This window comes from Bombus terrestris, chromosome 18, assembly GCF_910591885.1.
Source record: "Bombus terrestris chromosome 18, iyBomTerr1.2, whole genome shotgun sequence".
Lineage (NCBI taxonomy): Eukaryota > Metazoa > Arthropoda > Insecta > Hymenoptera > Apidae > Bombus > Bombus terrestris.
In genome coordinates, this window is record NC_063286.1 from 2427069 (window position 1) to 2448360 (window position 21292).

General features: G+C 43.9%; 2 long non-coding RNA genes across 3 annotated transcripts in view; one reads left to right on the forward strand and one right to left on the reverse strand.

The window, feature by feature from the left end:
* LOC125386899 overlaps window positions 1-12345 on the forward strand; it is a 77781-nt gene extending 65436 nt beyond the window's left edge. The window contains exon 3 of the long non-coding RNA XR_007227456.1: window positions 11417-12345. This is a non-coding gene — a long non-coding RNA (uncharacterized LOC125386899). The remainder of the gene's footprint in view (window positions 1-11416) is intronic.
* On the reverse strand, window positions 4224-10293 carry LOC125386896. 2 transcript variants are annotated; one of them, XR_007227453.1, is made up of 2 exons: window positions 8881-10293; window positions 4224-5223 (listed from the first exon to the last, which is right to left on the reverse strand). It is a non-coding gene; the product is annotated as an uncharacterized LOC125386896 (long non-coding RNA). The 2 variants fall into 2 exon arrangements; XR_007227452.1 differs by lacking the exon at window positions 8881-10293 and adding an exon at window positions 5359-5650.
* Window positions 12346-21292: the final 8947 nt, after the last annotated feature.

A 21292-nucleotide genomic window follows, 5' to 3' on the forward strand; every position in this document is an offset into this window, starting at 1 on the left:
TTATCTGGAAAATATCGAAATGAATATGCACAGGCTTGCATTTTTTTTTGTAAACTATGTCCCATTTCTTAACTGCGAGGTCGAACTAAATGTATGTATCATAGAAAACTTTATGTCCTTATCGTACGTGTTGCGCTACCGAGACTCGATTATCAAATTATATTTGTTTTCCTATAACGCGCACGATATATCCATAAAAGATGTTTACAAACCTTCGAATATTTTCCTTTCTGCAGGATTATATTCCACTCGCAGAAGTTGTCCTCCTGTCCTTCGAAACTTTTATCGATACATACATTCGTCTAAATCGAACAATTGAATCTGCGTCGAGGAAATCGACGAACGAAACATCCGTCACGATGCGTCTCGCGCGCTGCAGCTGCCGATAGACCTAAAAATTTCAAATACATTTGCTCGTTTAAACACGCGATCCCGACGAAAGTTCGCACGACTCGTGACGCGACTATGCGGTTATCGCGAAGTAGCTGATAATTTGTTATTACAGTAACCGATTATTGTAACCTGAAACTTTTTAATTTGCATAACTGTTCTTCCTTTTTACCCACTTCGTTATGGAAACAATGCAAATACATTATGCACAGCTGGGAGAACGAGGTGCTGAATCGTCCGCAAGACACGTTGCCAACTATAAAAATAACACATTACAATTGCAAAGATACGATTGAAAGTGAAGAGATTCGTTTCGCGTTGATTTATCAGCCGGATTCGCCAGTTTTCCAGTATCGAGTCATGCGTTATTCATCGATGAAGGTTTAGCGATCGGCAGGCAAGAAAACTGGAAAATCTACGTGACCGATCGTTATCTAGATTTTATACGAGACTAGTTTAAGTCTGTTTAGTGACAGACTACGTTCTGTCACAAAGTATGCGATCATTTAAAGAAATATCCTGGTGAACTTTTGCAATAAATACGAATGTTTTCGACGAATGCCTGACCATAATAAAGAAAACTTTGCGAGCCTTTATCTTCGATGTTTTAATAGCGATTTTTCATTGTCGAGATTCGTTAAATTTCTCAAAGGATATGATTTATCAGCGAATGCTTTTAACGCCGATGTCGAACAAGTGCATAAACGTTCGAGTGTCCTTAACGTTATAACGAGCGGCTCGCTTTTCACTTTTATTTAGTCCGGCCTTATGTGTGGTTTATTTGATCCCGCTTGGAAAGAAAAATACCCTTAAAAGAGGGTGAATTTAAGGAAACTTTTCTCCCTTCTTCCTAGACTACCTGCTGTCTGTAAAGTTTCTTTTTAATGGTTCCGCGGCCTGACGAACTTTAATAACTCGCCTGTTCAGTCGACGGTTGATGACGATAAAACGTAACAAGTTGTGGTCTTGGTTACACGTTAGAATCGTTACTGATACGCATAATTTTTCATTACAATTTCGCGTTAAACATTCCCTTACGATATTGAAAATCCTTTTCTTCGTCGAAACGAAAAGGAGATCAAGACATAAAGAATTTTAATTAAAGTCTTTAAAGACAGCTTTTGTAACATGTACGTATTTCGAATATCATACAGGCAGTGTGAGTAACTGTTACAAAACATTACTTTACGTTCAACGATTTACGAGAAATTGCTTATGAAATGAACTCCTTCGTTCGAACGTGGACATGTGCGACGATGCGAAACGTTTTCAGCCGATTCGATAGCAGATCGTACGAAGAAGTGCGCGTCGTAAAAAATCGATAGCTTATCTCTGGCGAGCGAGCCGCGCTTAACGAAGACACTCGGCAGTTTTTGGTGGAACAGATAACGTCGGTGACTTGTAAATGGAGTTGCACTTCCTGGTGGCCACTGCACTGGTTAGATAAGCAGTCACGAATCACCGGTTCGATAGAGAGAATTGTCTTTTTGCGACCGATATGCATAACACGAGGCTTAATTAAACCAGTGCTTCCTCCCTTTCTTTGCAATTGCGATATAAATGCGTGCCGATCTCCGAGCCTGACTGTACTACTTAATTATTCTCACCGCGAACACCCAGCGAGTTTATTTAACGACGTGTAACCGCATATCGTGGTAATTAGCAAATCGAAGCGTGTGTTGCATTTGCGATGATTTGAACACAATGGAACAACGATATGGATCGTGCCGGTAACAATGAAGTTATCCATTTAGCCTGATTCATCCTTTAGATCTCTTTACATCCAGTCGTATTTTTTTATCGTTATATCTATCAGGGACCAGTTTTGCGCTAACGCAACGTTTCATTTTTTATTTATCTCGCTCAATTTACATCACCGAGTCCTGCTTTTTAGCATTACGACTATGACAAGGAAGTGGGAGGATTCGTTTAATATTTTTCTCCACGTCATTTTATTCGTTCGAGTTTCTATTAGAACAGTTTGAAAAATTAAATTAAAGTCAGACGTTGTTATATAGATAATAATTGGATTGGAAAAATTCGACAACCGCTGCAAATAACGAGCATTTTTTGGTACTTATAACTAGCAGCTTCAGGACAAAATCAGGACACGGCAATCTAGAAACGTAATTTCGTTTCCTTCGTCATTCGCGAGTATTTATTTATTTATTTATTGAGCAAAATAGCACACTGGATAGGAATGTAGAAAAACATTTCTTTTCTTTTCTTTTGTTTCTGTGTCATTCACGGAAGTAGACACTTGTACGACTTTGCGTCACTGATGAAGTGCTCGACATGTGATGCAGCATCTGTTCGAGTTCTTATGGTATGGTAATGGAGATGGAGTGGAAAGAGATTTTTAAGATGAAATCATAAACAAGATGGTTGGTTCGGATTTTATTGCTTCGAGGTTGTTAACTGCAAATGATTCATCTATCGGTAAGCTGCTGTATTGCTGTGTTTTGAAAACAAAGTTGTAATAGCGAAGTAACGAAAGAGTCTCTTCTGACGTCATCGATGACACAGTTACTCCAAAAAGGTAAATCAATCCTTCATCCACGATCTTGCTTCATTTGCAAGCTAAAATCGGACTTCTCCTTTGACAGACAAATGCACGATCCGTCCATTTATCGTCTCTACGATCGAAGTATCTGCACTAATCCGCAGCAACGAGATTCTATATCGATAAATTTTATATTCGAAGGCGCGAAAATTTATTACCACGAATATTAATTGACTACGAATTTATTATTTATTTTCGTCGCTTTATTTTTATCGACATTGATTTGCTATCTATCGCTTTATTAAGATTACGAAAAAGTTAAGTCTCCTTATTTCGGTCTTTTCTATTTACGTTTCGGCAAATAGACTGCCGATTCATTTTTTGAAATTAAGCTCAGCCAAATTAAGTCTCGAAAACTCTACTACCATAAATTTATATCACGTTCGAAAAGATGACTAAATTCTAATCGATTCCGAGTCGATATCTGTCGCTTAAAGTTACCGGAAAATGAATCCACAGCCTCTTCGATTCGCGTCTCAGCGAATAGTCCCCCAATTCATTTTTTAAAGTCGAGACTCAGCCAAATTCATACTCAAACAGTTCAATAACCAACGCCAAGACCCGAAGAAAAGTAGAAATTCCCCGGAGAGAATGCACGTTGATGGAGCAGCTTGGCAGCATCGACCGAGTGATCGGCTGGAGTTTCCGCGCGAAATTCTCCGGGCGTAATTTTCTCGCGCAGCAGCTGGCCTCTCGAAACGATCGTCTGTGCGGAGAGCGGTGGTCGCAATCGATGGAAGAGGCGCGATTACACGAATCGCCGGCATCGAAACCCTCCGCTGGTGGTAGCCAGAGGGAACGCTAGCACCGGGGAGAGTCTGGCGGAATAGGTGAAGCCAACGGCCGCGTATCGATCTGTGCGTGATGCTGCGGAGCAGCCAGTGCCTGACGGAGGGGTGAAGCACCACCACGTTCGACCGACCACCACCACCGCCATTCTCCAGCATCCGCCGTCACCACGGAGATGTAGCATCACCGATGAGAGGTGCTGCGCGTTCGTGTGAAACTGTATGGGTCGTAGACGTTCGAGACCGGACCAGCAGCCCGACGAACAGGAATACACCGTTGGGGGCAACATCGACGTTGCCAGAAAGCGTCGACACGCCAGTGAACGGTGGCCGCATACGGGTAATGGACGTATGAAGAAGGAAGTTCAAAGCATATCGGGAATTTCTTACTTTCTTTTAGAACATATGATAGCTTTTGACAGATGGGAAGAATGGTGGCTTTGGGCCTTGGAGGAGCGCGAATTTCAAAGATTACGCTTTTATGACATTTATGTATCTACAGTTTATTAAATACCCACAGATTTTGATCGCTAAGATTATTATCGTGATACCAACTTCTTTTACGTAGCCAGTTCCTAATGTTCGTGTTCAAACGTATCGTTAAAATTCTCCTGGTTAGTTATACAGCGATGTTAAAATTAGGAAATCAACAAAAATACGATCCTCCGTGATCTTCCATCAGGTTTGTTTGTATATATTTAGCTATGTGTCGGTGTAGAGGTACGTACACGTATGTTGGTCCCCCATCACGGAACGAAAACTCTCGGCGGTGGTTCGAATCGACCCTGGCTCCCTAGCCAAAGCTCGTCGAGCTCCAGGAGAACCTATCCCTGACCATCGACGTCTCGAGGGTGGAAGACGAAAGAGACGAGGGCACAGGGGAGAGATAGGGGCGAGGGGGCGTGTCATTGCAGTTTTCGCACAGCTGTGTCTGCAGTGTTTCGAGGAAAGGCCTAAAAAGCTTTCTCTCCGTTTCTTTCTCTCCTCGTTTCCTGTTGGATCGCCTCCTTTTTCTTTCTGTCTCTCCCTCTTTCAAAGATAGTCTGCTTTCTCTCGCCTCGTCTTTTGCCCTCCGACGCGTACCCGTCGGCTGACAACTTTACCATTTCGCTGTCTGCTCGGATAATCTACTCGACTCCACCTACACTTTCCAAGAGAATCGAGCTTCGTTCGTTGCGATTCTGTCGTTTCCCTCTCGACTTCCCCTTTATCGAACGTTCGCCCATTCGTCCATGGTTTTCCTTTTTTCCTACGAACGCGGGTGCAGGTGCGGCGAAACGGCCGGTCTGGAAATAAGGCAGCAATTCTTTGGAACCTGCACGGGAAATTAAGCAAGCACGCTCGACTTTCTCCCTGAAACAATGCTGGCAGATATAACGCCGGCAGCCTCCGAGTGTCAAGAGCTCCGTCGACGAAATTGAGTTGTCATTTTTCTGCGAGGCGTAGGGCGTTTCATCGCGCAGCCGGAGGAACTTTCTGCGTCTGAAAAAGATTGCATATCGAAAGGTGAATGGAAGGTTGCATCGCTGTATTATTTAAGAAATATACAGCGGAAGAATATTAAGAACTCTCGTATATATTTCTGTCTGAATATTCGACCGTAGATATGTAACCTACTGCAGCCATTTTGGGGACCACCGCTGATCCGTACAATATGAAATATCTTATACAAATACCAAGACACGAAATAATGCCACGGAATAAGCTTCTTATATACGTGCGCTATATGCTCGAACGTGGCGCAAGCGACATCTACATATGGATATCTTTCTGTGCAGGAAAATTACCGAGCAAACAAAATTTCAAATTCTTCCTGTACACTCATAAACCAAATAGAAGTTGTACGAGTACGATACCACGTTCTCTGCACATATTTTATCTATCCTATGTACTATGTTATTCCAAGGAACGTAGCATTCCTCGAATAAAAATAATCGAACGAACGAATTCTCTGTGCGAGCTCGATGATGAAAAACGGCTGAACAATGACGAAGCTTGCGAAATTCCTCCCATGTATCCGTAACGCGTCGCGATACGTGCTTCTGTTCTGCGTGGGCGTGAATGCAGGTGCAGCAGCGGGGAACAAAATCGTCTGCCGGCAAACTCCCAATCATGGACGTTCAGAGTAAATTAGAATGAACGAGACCATCCGTGGCCTCCGGCGCAAATTAACTGCACCCGTCGTCATCTGCATAAAGATAGCGAAAGAAAGAGAAAAGGAGAAGGCGAGGTTCGTCAAGGGGGGACTAGGAATGGAACATTAACGCCGGTGGCTTCGTCGCGTTTATCTGCACCACGTGCACGCGCGAGTCACGAATCGCGCGTGCGACTCGTAAATCATTGTCCTAGGCGATTTCGTGGTACGGCGTCGATAAGCACGGTCAACGAAGTCAATTTTGCTTCGTCTAACGGACCGAACAAATTCCATGGCTTTGGTTAACCACCGGAGAAACGAGGTTCACTGGTTTACCAAGAAAACATCGATTAACCCTGACGCGTTATTAAAAGAGACTCTGTGTACTGTACATTTTGATTGTCGTTAACGACGGTGTTGCGATTTGCATAGAGTGAATTGGCTGAATATAGATTCTTGTAGTTCTGTTTATGAGAGAACGTAAACCTTGCATTATGTAATCGCGACATTTGTGGTTGTAAATTTACATACAACTGATTGACCGTGCAATCTCACGTTTGTTTGTTACAACGCAATGTCCGACACCTTCCTCTTTCTTCCTTTGGATGTCGGACTGTGAACAGGCAATGGGATCGACTGTATTTTTATGAAGTTGATTTGCTTGAACGAAATTTGAGGTACTACTCGAGTAAATGAGTCTCTGTCTGTTGAATTCGCTTGCATAAACGATGCCCAATAGCGGACACAAATTGGACTATTTGTTACAACTTGCTTTGTCACTTCTTTAAAATATTTGTCTTCTGGCAAATTCATGTAAACGATATTCTGCTGTACATTATCGTATACTGTACATATATCTTATAAAATATACTGCCTACAAAATGTATTTGCACATCGCTATATTTACATATTTACATATTTACAATTAGTCAAGTCCAAGTATATTAAATTCCACATCGTTCAACAGTATATAGCTATGGAAATTCGATGTTAAGAAAATGATTAAGTGCTTATAAAAGATACTTTCCGCAGTTGCTGTATATTTCGAAATATATTACTCGAAAGTCACACTTCAAAATCCAAATTACTCTTAATTATGTACCTTGTTTCGATATTGACAATCGACTTGACCTCGTTGCGTAAAACTGTTTGCAAAATACAAAGCGAAGCTGATTCGATGATTTTATTCGGACGCATAACGTCATCTCCTGCGCATAAACTTTCCAGAACCTGTAGCACCACCGTGAAGTAACAATTGCGGAATAACGAATGCTCTACACCTTAGCCTTTGGACGAAAGCGGACAGTGGCAGCGTAGCGGTACGACGTCCTCGAGAAAGCAACGTCCGTCGGGTCCGACGCAGAATGCAATGAAAATTATAAGAAACGGTAATGCCTCATGGACATTTTTACGATAGTAGCAGCGCAATGGCGATTCGAATAATTAAACGGCGCTGGTGGATAATAACTAACGTGCCGCAACGAGGCTGCCTGGCTCCTCTGGTTGGCCCGTCTCGGGGCTAATAAACTGCGCTGCATAAAGAGGCTACTTGTTCAAACCATCCGACGCTGCTCTTCGCGTGCACGTGCGACGAAGACCGACCGATCTTGGCGATGGCGAGGGGTAGGAAAAACGAGAGGAAGACCTGACAAAATCCGAGGTGGCTCGTCGTAAAGACGACATGGTCCCAAGTCGAGCCTCGAGAGCTGAAAGTATGAAATTGCTTATATTTTATAAAAGTCGACGGGGTTCGACGAAGCTATATTCCTCTCTGCAGACCTCGGTATCGTTCGGTATTGGTGCAGAAATAAGAAGGGAAAGGAGTCTCCGGTGACATTATGGGACAACGTGGGAAAGTGAGTGGAACGCGGTGGTGGAGATCGTGAAGGGGAGGAACGCGTTTTCTCGTGAATAAACAACGAGCGTAGTAGCTGCGGAGGCAGCATATCGAAGGCGGAGGGAAGGCGCGCCAGGCGCGCGTGCGACTACGTGGGCTCAAAGAGGAACCCTTGCTTTTCAAGGTGTGGCCTTTTTGTCGCGCCGCCAGTATGGATACCGCTGTCACGAAGTGAATCTCGCTCGGTACCTAGTCTCCGACGACCTGGAGGAACCTAAGCTCCGAGCGTAATTCGATCGATGCAAAGGAAACAAAGAGCCATTCCTTGTAGGTTCGGGTTAGGTCTTCCGACAAATTTACGACGGTTAGGGCGAGCACGGTAGAGATTCCTGGAGCGTAATCAAAGTTTCTGCGGAGATTCGAAACGCGGAGGCGTCCGCGGGACCTCGCCACGAGGCTTATTAGATTCACGGCGCTATTTTCGGATGTTACGCGGCCGGACGGGGCGGCCAGATGTTTTACGTTCGCAGCGATCGTGACGGGACTAGCGAGTCAAGTTCCACTGGCAAGAACTTGGGTAAAGTGGAGATGAAATTTGAAAAAAGATTAAGAAGATAGAGAAGCTCTTCATTTACTAATAGTAACGTGCGATCTCGTATACGTGATTTCATAAGTCAAAGATGAGATCGTATAACTGGTAACAAAAGCCTGATATCGATATTTTTACAGAACGCTACTTACATAATCAAAGAGGAGGAAGTTAACATTACTTGCTTAAAACGAGAAGATAAAAGTTTCCTATCTGTTAATGGTAGCGTGTGGCGAACAACTCAAAGATGAAATCGTATAACTGGAAACAAAAACACGATACTAATATCGATAAAAGGTTAGCCGAACAATCGCATATTCTCCCTTGATCTACGTCCAATCTCGAAATTCCTAATAAAAAGAGTGACTCGATCGATAGGCGTTCCCTCCAGTCGAGGCAATAGTTGTACCTTTCCCAAGAGAAATAAGAAAATATCAAATAAGAAAGGGCACCTATGCTTTTGTCTTCTAATCTTCCGTTGTAGAGAGAAAATAAGCAAACGCTCGGAGCATCCCGCGAAGGTTCGTATTAGCCTCACCGTGACCGTTCTAATATCCACGCAAAGAAGCATAAAGTTACCTTGTAAACAACCAGCCCTGGCTATTTGTCGGAGCGTTCCCCCTGTGATCGTCACGTATCGCCCGTTTACCTCGCGGTAACAAGATGTAGCGGTCACAACTCGGAACCATCCCAATTGTACGTCGGATATCTGTTTCAGGAGATCATCTTTGGAGATTAATCCCTTCCATTTCCGCGATGAGTTCCATTTTCGCTCCTCCAAGTTTCCACTCGCTATACCATCGACTTACATAGCTCCAATTACATATTTTTCAACCACTTTGCTCCCTCTTCTCAACCGTTTCTTCTTACAGTCGTCTAATGCAATTCACTAAGTGATTCACTTAAGAAACCCACCAACTTTACAAATTGTTGCCAACATGTTTATATGTACATCTTCGTTATGCGTATCATAGTATCATTTAAATATTATTGTTCGATCGTATCACACAAATCAAATACACGATATAAAATCTTCTTATTCTAGCTCTAGTTTTTCTATAAACAAGGTACACAGAACCTGATACCATTGAATTATAATTGTACAAAATGCTTCCTACATATCCTCATTATGTATCGTAACATCACTTAGTTATCGTTGTTTCATCGTATCACACAGATCAAATTCACCGGAGCACAAAATAGAAGATCCTTGGTTTAGCTCGTTTTAGCAAACGGTAGAGTGCACGGAATCTGACGGCATCGCAGAGTAAACGTGCACCGCGCCACCCCTGTCTGATATAGTCAATGGCAGGGAAGGAGTTTGAGCGCGGTGACATTAGCTCGATAAGAGAGAGTGCTGGCACAATAACGTGTGCATAATTGCACGCCGTTGCACGCGAGTTCGACCGCGGACGAGCATAATCCAGCGACCGTTTCCACCCCCGCAATCGTTGCGACGGCAGACAAGCCAAAATCACGGAGGGTGAGGGTGGGCGCGCGTATGAATTGCCGCCCCTCGTGTAACCTACGTTGTACCTATCCTTCTCCACTACGAACGTGTGCGTTCGCGAACGAGTTTTCACAGTTGTGTGAGCGAAGGTGGCGGACTGTACGTGCGTCCGGAGGAGTTGCACCGCGAGTTTCCTTTTCCCTTCTATTTGCAACCAACCTCTCTCTCGCCTCTTCCGACCACTCTGGCTGCAGTAGAGTTCAGTTTCCACGTTCTACCGACAATCCAATTTATACGAGGGATTATTCCAGGCACCAGGGGTGGTTTCGAAGCACCCCGCCCCAACGTAGTCGACGTTCTAGCCCCCATCATCCCTGCTCGAGCTTCCCCCTTCCATCCACGCTCGTTGAATCGCGATGCTCGGATCGACGAGAGCCCTACCTTCCCTCGATCGTGCTCTCTCCGGCCAAATATGGCCGATTCCAGCTTCCACTTTGGCCTCCAGCTGCGTCCAGGATTCGCACGGCCTCTTGTTTCTTCGTGCTTGCTGTCTGCAAAGAAAGAGATCCAATGACATCGTTTTTTTTTGTTCGGAAGATGTCGATCTTCCACAGTTATATAGGTAATCGCGATGTTTCTCTTTCCTTCGAAATTCCTTGCAGCGAGATGAAGGAAAGTTTCGCCAGACACGAAGGTGGATAATATTTTTGCGAAAGTCACTGTCGTTTAAATTTTAATTTCCTGAAACTCGAACATAGTTTCGGAGGAGCTAATCAAAGTTTCAGCTAGAAATTCCGTACCTACGTCGAAGCCACCGTAAAAAGTCGCTCGGTTTGGAATATAAATCATGCGATTTAGTAGTTTTTACAACGTTTAACGTAATCAGAGTTTTTACTGATTAAGAGCTTGTTCGAATTCCGATCGGCCTCTATAGAGAAGCTCCTCGTTCAATTTCCGAAATCGCTCGAGTACGAAAGTTTGCTGGAACAAGTTCGCGAAGATCGTTACCGTCGAGCGCCATTCTCGACGTTCTCTTCGTCCCTTGGTGTTACACAGTACCCACAAAATCGTCGTGTTCGCGCGATTTTGTTTAGATTCCTACGATGTTCCCGCAGATAAATTATTTACGATGATACGCGGATGACGCGAGTTATGCTCCCTTATCGGCCATTATCCTATAAAATGTGGATGTTTATGGACTACCCGCGACGCTTACGTATATTATGACACATTGCAGAAACCTGCGCGCTTCTTTCTGCGTATTCGACGCTTCCAATCTCGGTAACGCCCTCCGTTTATCGCTTTTCTACCCGAGTATCCAATTTTCGAGCCTTCTAACCATGTGACGTTTTATAGATGCACCTTTGCCTATTTTAAGCGTTCACGATTATCATTTTTACTTGGTCTTCGAGATTCTCCGTACGTACACGGTCGGTTGAGGAAAAGCTCATGGTACGTCCTCGTCACTGACATTATCTTTTTCCTCCGATCACGCTAGATCGCGGAAATCGATATCGTTCCATCGAGGAACACATCCCGCGGCATACAGCGAGTATTCTGATCAAAACGCCGAGCACGATCTCTATGTAGATAGAAAAGACGCGGATAAGTATCGGATACGATTTCAAGGTGGCCGGTCGAACTCTCGATGATTTTTTCTTGCAGCAGAGGCCAGCCAGCCCAGCCACTCCTGCAGGATTCTCCGATCTGGAGGCGTGTGCAACTTACGATGGTTCGTTCGCGATATCCTCGCCGAGCTTGTATAAATAAGCGGCTCACGACGCTAAAATCCTGAGCCAGCTGAAAAAGGCCGCTCTTCCAGAGGAATTTAGTCGTATAACGTCCGCAGGATGCTCATCGATTCCCGATTAACGCGCCGCGAGGATGCAACCCTCGGTGCACACGCGACGCTGCAATTTTATTCCAGCGATTCCTCGCCTCGGGCCACCGTCCACTTTACGACGCCTCTTCCTTTCTTTCTCGCTTATGGCTATCAGGAGAATAGCATCCTTTGTAAATACGCCTTTTTGCCAGTCTTCTCGTTACCTCGCGATATGTAGAGGAGATGAAGTCGTGTAACAGAGATATTGATCGGTCAGCTTACGGTGCGAGTCTTAACTAGGTTTTCCCCGACTTCGAAACGACCGATGTTGCGCGAGTTTCGAGTCACCGGATGCCCGGGAAATGATTTTCATCCTTTTGCTAAACGAGAATTTTTCGTAATTTCATTGTCTGACTTGATTCTAAGCTTAATTCTGAGCGTAATTTGATTCTAAGCTTTCGATAAATCCGAGAGAATTCTCAGATACTTAACAACGCGTCTTCTACGTTATACCACCATTTGTTAAGTCAAATGTTTGTAACTTTTCCGGTTAGAAATAGTAATTATGAAGAGAAAAATTCAGGGTGAAACTTTGCCCGTTTGCATCAAGTAAAACGTAATCTAATGTTTATTAAAATAAATATTCATTGGAAGCAAGTTCAAGGATGAAGTTTCGCTCGCCTGTCTTAAATGACAGATAAAACTTAATTACCTGGCGCTATGCTTATTTACATGCCCATGTTATCGACATCATTTGTAACCTCGAACAACATTACCAAATAAATTTCATCAGAAGAAACATAGATTCTTTTTTCTATTTGGTAGACTATTTACGATCAATTCTCATTGAGAATTACAAGTAAATTATTTTGGCGCGATACTGTAACTTGGATTATAATAGTTTATAGTATGTTTGATTCTAAAGGGTATCGTCCAAGTAACACAGATGCAAAGAAATTCGTCCAATTTTCCTCTATAAATATAATATCCACCGTTGGAAGGAGGAAAAATCCTTCGGCAGACAAAAGTGACGTTCACCGTGGTTCTAGCATCAAGGTCTGGTACAGAAGGAAAGTGAGCGTGCGTTATCCCAAAGAACAAAGATACGAGGGCGGAAACGGTGGATATGGGTGGTTTCCGAGACACTTTAAAACAGGAATTTACGCGACCCGTCTCAAACGTAAACAATGGCTGAGACGCGGTGATAAATCCGCGGGGGAGCTCCATTGTAGGTTATCTAGGTCTACGAGTGACTCGTTCAGCCCTGTTCCCGTAAATGGGCGTTACATTCAGCACGGCGCATACTTTCGAAGATTTACCAAGCAAATAGTGGAAAAATATAGCGGTGGAAACGCGGCGTCGTGACTCAATGGCACCCGTAAAACCATTCCAGATATCTTTTTTCACGATAACACGGCTATGTAATGCACCGACACGTTCACTGCGGATTCGATTTTCGTTACTTATTAGGCCGCAGATGTTTATGCTATTTTGTATTTTTGTGGGAAAAGATAAAGGAATCGATGGCTGTGCCGGAATTTATCTGGCTTCATAAATATAAAATATTACAGCGAGAACTTTAGTTTGTACGTTTTATATACTTTCGGATATTGCGTATTTTCGCATCTTCGAATTTCCTCTAAATGCTCCATGCTCGTGCGAGTAATTCGTACGCAATACCGTATCTGTATCGCAAAAAGCTTTATATCGGGAACTTGTACGTGTTTAATAAAAGCAGGCTGCCTATCTTTATGGATCTGATGGACTTTTACATTTATGAAAATACAACCGAAGAAATATTTCGTTATTCAAGATTATATAATCGAAATTGGCATTTGTTTCGGCCAACGAATACAGAGAACAGGTAATGTACTTTATTCGGGATATTTTCTATATTTTTGTATAGTATACGAGCCCTTAAATTTCCTGTAATCACAGAAACATCCACAGTCTAGATAGGGATTACCATAAAACGTTTTCTCTCAATTTCGGGTTACGTCGTACTTTCCAACCATACACACAACCTACAAAAGTAAATGCCGATTTGAATTCACGTCATACGCGACGTATGTTAACCCCGATTCCTCGACAATTCTCTATTCCCGTACGTATTTTACAATTCGTTAATTGAACAATTCGAACGGTATGTACATATACTACAGAGATATTAAATAGGTATTTCCGATTCGATGAACGAGATAAGCAACGCATTCCTGTTTTTTAATTAACGAGCAATCGCGGAGACTTTGCCGTTTCGCGAAAACTCAAGGCTGATATCGAAAGGTAAAAATGAAGGGGAAAAAACGCAGCTCGAAGGAATCACCGTCGATCTTTCCATGAAAAATTTACAGAAATTTACAGGCAAGGCAATAATTATGGCGCTGACGAGAACGCAAAGGTGGACCGAGATGCGCTTTGAAAAAGGATAAAGCGAAGACCGAGTCGAATAATGCACGGAGAAATTACAGCAACGTCGCTTACCAACGACTTTTATAACCACGCTAATTATCGCGTTTTATTGGTAAACTACTGGCCGCCGGGTCGTACACGGACATTTTCCATCAAAGAGAACAAGATAACGTACGCTGTGTTCGTTTAATAATCGGCCAGTTCGAGTTCATTAGTCGTATCGTTAAAGGAATGGTGGGGCATGTCGATTATAAATGCGGATGATTTATCGGCCTCGATACGAGAGTTAATTAATTCCATGCACAGATAGCAGTCAGCGATTCTGAAACCTGTATCGCTTTCCGTGTCACGAACTTTAGCTTATATTCGTTGCTGACTATAATCGTTAAGAAAATCACCGATTTTCTGTCTTCTTTTCCTTTATAATTTCGTTTAAAATTGAATTAAATCGTACTCCGTAGCAACCAAGTCTTTAATGAACTTCGTCGTACGATATCACAAATGTTTGCGATTACTAAAATGTTCACGGCAACGACCAGGCGACTTTAATATTTAAATTACGCAGTGGCTATAAAAATTATTTTCCAATCAAGCGTATTTTCTTCGTCAGATTTTACGTTTCATTTTCACGGTACGAAATTTTTGATATTATCGACGCGAAGGTATACACAGTATACAAATATACGAATGCCGTGTTAGATACGATGCAATTAGCTCATTCGTAAGCGAAAACGTTCATTGGTAACGCGTTTCAATTGCCTGGTCGTTGCAGCGGCTCTTTTAATTATCGCTAAATTACGATACGTAATCTTCCGGAGAAAGAAACTCATTTCGTTTAGCTGACATTTTCTGAAAATCTGGAACGTTCGTCTTGAAAGGTCGAAGCTAGGAAACGGAAGGAAGTTTGCAGGCATTGGACATCGCGGTGTACTACGAAAATGGTAGCTGACTCCATCGCGTGGCGACTCGGAACGCGAGGAACGTGCGGCGAAAGAGAAGCGCCTCGTTGGAAACGTTGCCACTCCGGCGACGATGAAAATCGCACGAAAAGGTTCGGTCGCTAGCCACGGACGTATAAATAGTACATGAGACGACGAGAACTAGCAGACTCGGCGGGAATCTCATTCGAGAGGAGCGACGACCCAGTCAACGATAGAGCGAAACTGACGTTTACAATGACGACGAATCGCTGTTAAACGGCCGTTCAGCTTTCGGCCAATTGCTTCTCATTGACACACAATCCCTTGGTAGGACTGTCCGCCGAATGATTTAAACATGTCACCGATTAAAATAAAATCGCTAATGACGGTCATGAGTCGAAGTATAGATCATACTTGTAATATACATCGGCGAGGTGTTCGTAGTGTCGTTAACTTGTTCACGAGGACTCCGTCAGAGGAATTTCTTTCCGTCCGAGTGTCTGTGTCAATCTGTGTCGATTCTAGATTCGTACTTCGCCTGCAGGATCTGCGTATACTTGTCCGTTGAATATTCGACGACGTAGGAAAATTCGCGAAGCCGTGTGAAACGCGGCGAACGGTGTTGAAAATCGTCTTGCGCTTTTCAACCGTGTAATATCGTTAGAGAAGTTTCACAAGTTACTAGTGCTGATAAATCCTCCTGCGTGGTAACAGAATCAGTAAGAGAAATAAAATTGTCTACGAGTAAATTGCAGCGATTACCAGCAGCTGTAAAATTAAAAAATTGTAAAAATATCCTGCAACGAGAGTTTTTAACCTAGAACTTGCCAATTCGCTGAAATGTTCAGTTGGTAAAGTATCGCGACGACGGTTTTAGCCGTAAATCGCTTCTGAAATCGATTACCACGTATCCCAGTTCGCGCAAACAAATTCGTACGCGTTCGCGTTCGTAATCGTGAAGCGTCGTAAAGAGCGGAGCAACGAAACGGTATCGAAACAATCTTTTATCCGGCTCGATCCCGATATCCGAAAATTCCTTTTCACGACTCCATTCCAGTCGCTATTCATCGTTCCTAAATCGTAATTTAAACTCTTCTATTCGGTTAAGCTGGCTATAAAGTTACCTAGCTGGCAGATCAATACCGAAGTCGGTGAAATCCTTCGAAACGAGGTGGATCTGGTCTGACAAGCAGCGGGTCGCGATTAAACGAGACTGCACCCCTTTCTCGGCCGTGTAACGAGTCCACCAGCTAATTACAGGCGAAGTTACAGCCTCGTTTTCGCGCGATTAAGGATCCCTGGTTACGATATTATTTAACCGGCCGAGTCGATTGGCCGTCGCTCTCCGCGAAACCGTCACAATCGCTCGGAATTACGCGGTCAGTGTGTCTTTCGTGGCGCTGTGATATAATAGGAAACGGCTTAAATAAATTATAGCACGGGTCACGATAAAACGCCTTTAATTTATTTTAACGACGCCATATAACGTGCCCGTATAAATTTCGTCTCGAGGATGCCGCTTCCTGCCAGCTTCCCTTTCCGCGCCGTCGCCCGATCGAATAACAATCATCGCCGATTTATTCTCCGGCTCTACGAGTTGCTAATTACCGTACGACGGCCGTCGTTCGATATCACCACCAGCTACTTTATAGCTTTCCTGATTCGCCGCGATGTCTTTCTTCGAATCGTCGAAAGGAACTCGAGGGAAGAGGCGCTCCGTCGGTCACGCCGATGACAGTCTCTTCGTCTTTCAAAGGATCCTCGTTCTCCTCCATTTCCATTTCGTGTCAACTTTTGCGTGCGAATGGGAAATCAGGTAAAAACATGAGGCAGGTTTTGGCGCAAGTATCGGTGCTGGTTTGGAGAAGGAAGCGCGTTTGAAGAGAAGAGCAAACGGCGACGATTCGCGTTGATGAGAGTTCGTGAGAAATAACCAACGACAAATGCGCGATGTTAATTATCGTTAACACGAGCGGTAGGCGGTCTATGGGAAATTCGTCCCCAATTATTACACCCTTTTCTCGTCGCAAATTCACGAAACATTTTAACCTGCCATTCCGACCAGTAGACTCCACTTTATGCATTTTTGATGCAATTTACGGGCGCGGGAATGCGTGGAATGTACATAGCACGCGAGAATAAAATAGCCAAAATATAACATCTACCTGTTGTAATAATTAGTTGATAAAACAAATCTTCTCTCGCGTTCCATTTCTCGAAACATGTTCACGAGGACATGAATTTGTCTAAACATCACCAAACTGTGTATGCTAATTAATCGCTGATCACAATGCACTACGACGTGTAGGAATCGCACTGGCGATGGAAAGAGTCGAGAAAGCTGGCGTTCAACCGAAGATTCGGAACAAACTGAAGAGAATTAGGAAAGAGGAAGCGAGTATCCGCGAGGGAAAGTAAAAAATTGACATTTCGTCTAAAAAGATACCTAGGTGGGACGTCGAGCGCGACGATGGAAAGGGTTCGCTCGGAAGAAAAGGGAACCCTTTCCCATGACGTTTTTACAGCGCAGTAAATAAGCGACTTTCTCCTAACCCTTTTTAACCGAGTCGCGCATCCGCTAGCGCGAACTTTCACTTCTCTCGTGCTGTGTTTTTTTTTTTTTACACCCCCGCGTGCCGAATCTCACGACAACGGTTCACCCTTCCGTCGAGCTGGAACGCGAGGAAACGAAACGAAAAATATCGTGATGTTTGCGAAGATCGCCGGATTTTACGAGACGGCGTAACGAAAGAATTTGTTGTTCCGCGTGACTCATTGCAGCGGTTCGTTGAAAATGGCTGAAGCTCCTAACAAAGCTTCTTTATCCTAAAATTAAACGTTACCGCGAAATAATAGCCGAGCGTGTTCGCTCTTACAACTAGAAGAATTCGCGACTATGTTTAAAATCGACATTGCAAGCAGATCGTTTTTGTTGCAGATTACTGGTGCACGGCTGGGCCGTCGGACTTCGTCCATGCGCAGGTAAGAAACAATCCACGATCGAACATTTTTGATTATTGTTTCAACGATTGTTACTTCTACTCGAGAATACGACAGTATTATAGTTTAGAGAAGTTTCTGTTAATCCTTTCACGCTCGACGTTGCGCAATAACTTCGCGCTTTATGCTACGCTTACGTGTTCCGACGTTCTTACCAATGAAACGTCTAAAGACTCGAATGCATACGTACTTGGAATTTATTTATTTCATCGCTCGTGGCACACTCATCAGAGCACATTATCCTCCGCAACAACCAACTTCGAAAATAAAAACTAGCTGTAACTGTAGCGCGCTGTGTCTTGCTTAGAAAAGTATGAGAAACAACGCGTTTGATCCTGAAAGGGTTAACGATCGTTCGATAGATGTTAATAACGATCAATAACATGGATTGTTAAGAATATAAGAGTAGGAAAAGGGAAATGCTTGGCTCAGAAAGCGAAATGTAGAAGCGACAAGGAACATCGTAGGAAAGGAGGCCGGGCAAACGTTCAAAGGATTTTCGTGTGATTTCTGTAGCGTTTTAAAATCGTCGTTCGATATTTAAAAACAGTGTGTAACGGTAGTCGGGAAAAATATACGAAAACGCGGAACGATCGTGGAGATGCAAGGAGAAACGAGCTTCTTTGTAGCCAGTATCTTAATTCTTAAAATATCCTGGCTGTCGGTTGGTATACGAAGGTCCGTGAAACACGTAATATACAACTTCCTTAAAAGGCAGTTCGTAATAGGTATTCCGCAAAGTACAACGTCATTATAAATTCACGTTTACGTTGGGTATCCCAGCCTCGACGTCGGCGGAGAGTTCGGAAACAGGCATCGAGAACGCGGCACTTTACACTTCGCGACACTCCCTACGCCGTTAATTCGTTACTTTACTTTACCCTTTACGGCGGGTAGTCACGATTTTCTCGGTGATTTATAATAACCGATATCGCGAACGGCCATTCGTATTCGAAAACGAGCCAACGCTCTTCTTATCTGCCTCCCCTTCTTCTCCGTTTTTCTTTTTCGCTTCTCTCGCGCCTCTGCTCGCTCGCTTGTTCGATGAACGAAATTTTTTCCCCCGATCAGAAAGCGAGAAGATGACCGTTCCGAGCAACGTGCACGCCGATTTTACGGCTAACGAAAACTGAGAAAACGTGGACGATGATTAGAATGAGATAGGATTGCTTGAACCGGCCGAGCTTCCACGTCCGAAAACTCAATATCGCACGGAATAATCAGACTGTGTTGTATATTTTGAGATTGCGTTGGTTTCTAACGTAACAACGAAGGAATGAGAAAATATTGCGCGCTTTAGGTTCAGGGGAAAGCATCGAAAAGCGAAAAACAGCTGAAATAATTTGTACTTGCGCGATGGAATTGAGAAATTGGTAAAAAGTGGAATGTTTGGCTTCTAAGCTTTTCGTTCTTGTCCGATCGAAGTTACACGATTTTTCTTATTTAAGAAAGTTTTCCATTTGAGAGGGATCGTGCTGAGAAAATTGTCGAGGAACCGGAAACATAAGGAAGAATGTTCTCTTTACGCTAAGAATTCTGTGTTCTTGTTCGTAGGAAATTTTCACTGTGTACAGTCAAAAATATATTTCCCTGTGGATTGCCGCGTCGATGACGAGACACAAAACTATCCGACGATAAGTGTCTGCCCTAAATATTTGTAGAGTACGTACTGGATCCAAGAACTCGAATAGAAGGCGTGATCTATGTCACAGCGTCGTTTACGCATAGCGCGCGGTAGCTTTAAAGGATAAACAACGTTGAACAAGATTTACAGCGTTGTACGAATACGATGTCTTTGACGATAGCGCGTATAAGTATTCGATAAGTTACATCGTGCGCGAAATTTCACCAACATTTATACATTTTGATAGTTCGATCGATTTCGAGGAAGTCTTAAGAAATGATTTACCTGGGTATTTTAATAGTTTCGAAACTAAAACGTTATATGTTTCAACTGAACTTTTTACCACACTGACACTTTGTATTCGAGACACATTGAACCGTGGTGTGGAATAATTTAAAGAGCAATAAGACGATTAATAATTTTTACGAACGATCCGACACGAGTACAACGATAAAATTATTACAGGGCGTGCGAATGGAGACAAGTAAGTAAATAAGTAGGTGTCAATGAGGACGGATAGACTGCGTTAATTTCCACGTTAATTTCACGCTCTGGCATAACGTTGCTCTGGTCATTTAATACGGAATAAGCTTCTCTCTCGTCGCGCGTTAATCTCATTGCGTGTTATTCTACACAGCCGTGCAACGTTCTCGGTACTCGTATCTTACAACCAACGAGTTTCTCCTTAACGGCTTGTTCTACAAACATACTACTAAGGAAAATCTGTGCAAAGTATGGCGGAGAAGCGACGCGTGTATATAAATAGCTCCAAATAAATGCAAGCGGAGAAGCGGCCGTTTCCTCCGCGAAGAAGCCATTGATCATAGAAAATCTACGAGTCGTTGGATTGCACAACGTTAACCTTTGGTCGATCTTCAACCCCTACGCCTAACCACGTATCTCTATGGATAGTAAAATGCACGATAAGCCAGGAACCTATTAGCTGTCAAGCTGTAGACCGTCGTCGACTCGAATTTCAGATCGGAGAAAACAAGGCCGATAAGGGGAAAAACTGGAACAGGCGTTGATGGCGTCGGGCCAACGATCGTACGGTCGCGAACGTCCCTGGAACGGGTTTCGGCTCGAACGCGGTTCGTCGCGTTGCGAAGCTTCGCGTCGGTCAGGGGACGCGATTAGTCGCGATGCGCGGCTCGCATGTAAACAAGGGAACATAGAGTTCGTTCGCATTATTCGCGGCACGGTAGCGCGGAGCTTGGTTCGATAGGAAAGCACAAAGAGGAGAGGACAACGAGGCTCTCGTATCCCGCAGCATCCCATGATGGCTGACAACGACGCCCACCCCACTCCGCCGCCAATTTCTGGTCCAGCTCGCTCTTTCCCCTCTGCCGGGTCCAGAAGGATCAGCCTGGCCTAACCTAACCCTTACTTAAGCTCCCTTTCGCACGTGGCGGCCATATTTGCCCGAGGGTTGGGCCACCAAAAGAGACGACGACTCATTGGCCGGGAAGAGAGAGATCTCGCCCAGTTTCCTTCTCTCCTGCTGTCCCTCTTTCTCTCGCTTCCTGTCTGACTTCAGCCCCTCTTTATCCCCCGTTCGTTTCGCTGTAAGCCGCTCTCTCTTCCCCTTCGGCGGCATCTTCGTCCTCCTCGTTCGAAATTCCAGGTTTCCCTCTTGGTGTTCCTCGTACGCGAAGCAAGGCGGTCGGGGCTCGTTGAACTTTGCCAAGTCGCTTTCCCAGGTCCCTGTTGAAATTTCAGCTTTTCTCTCTAGGACTGCAGGATATGTGTTTTTCCCTTCTCTTCGT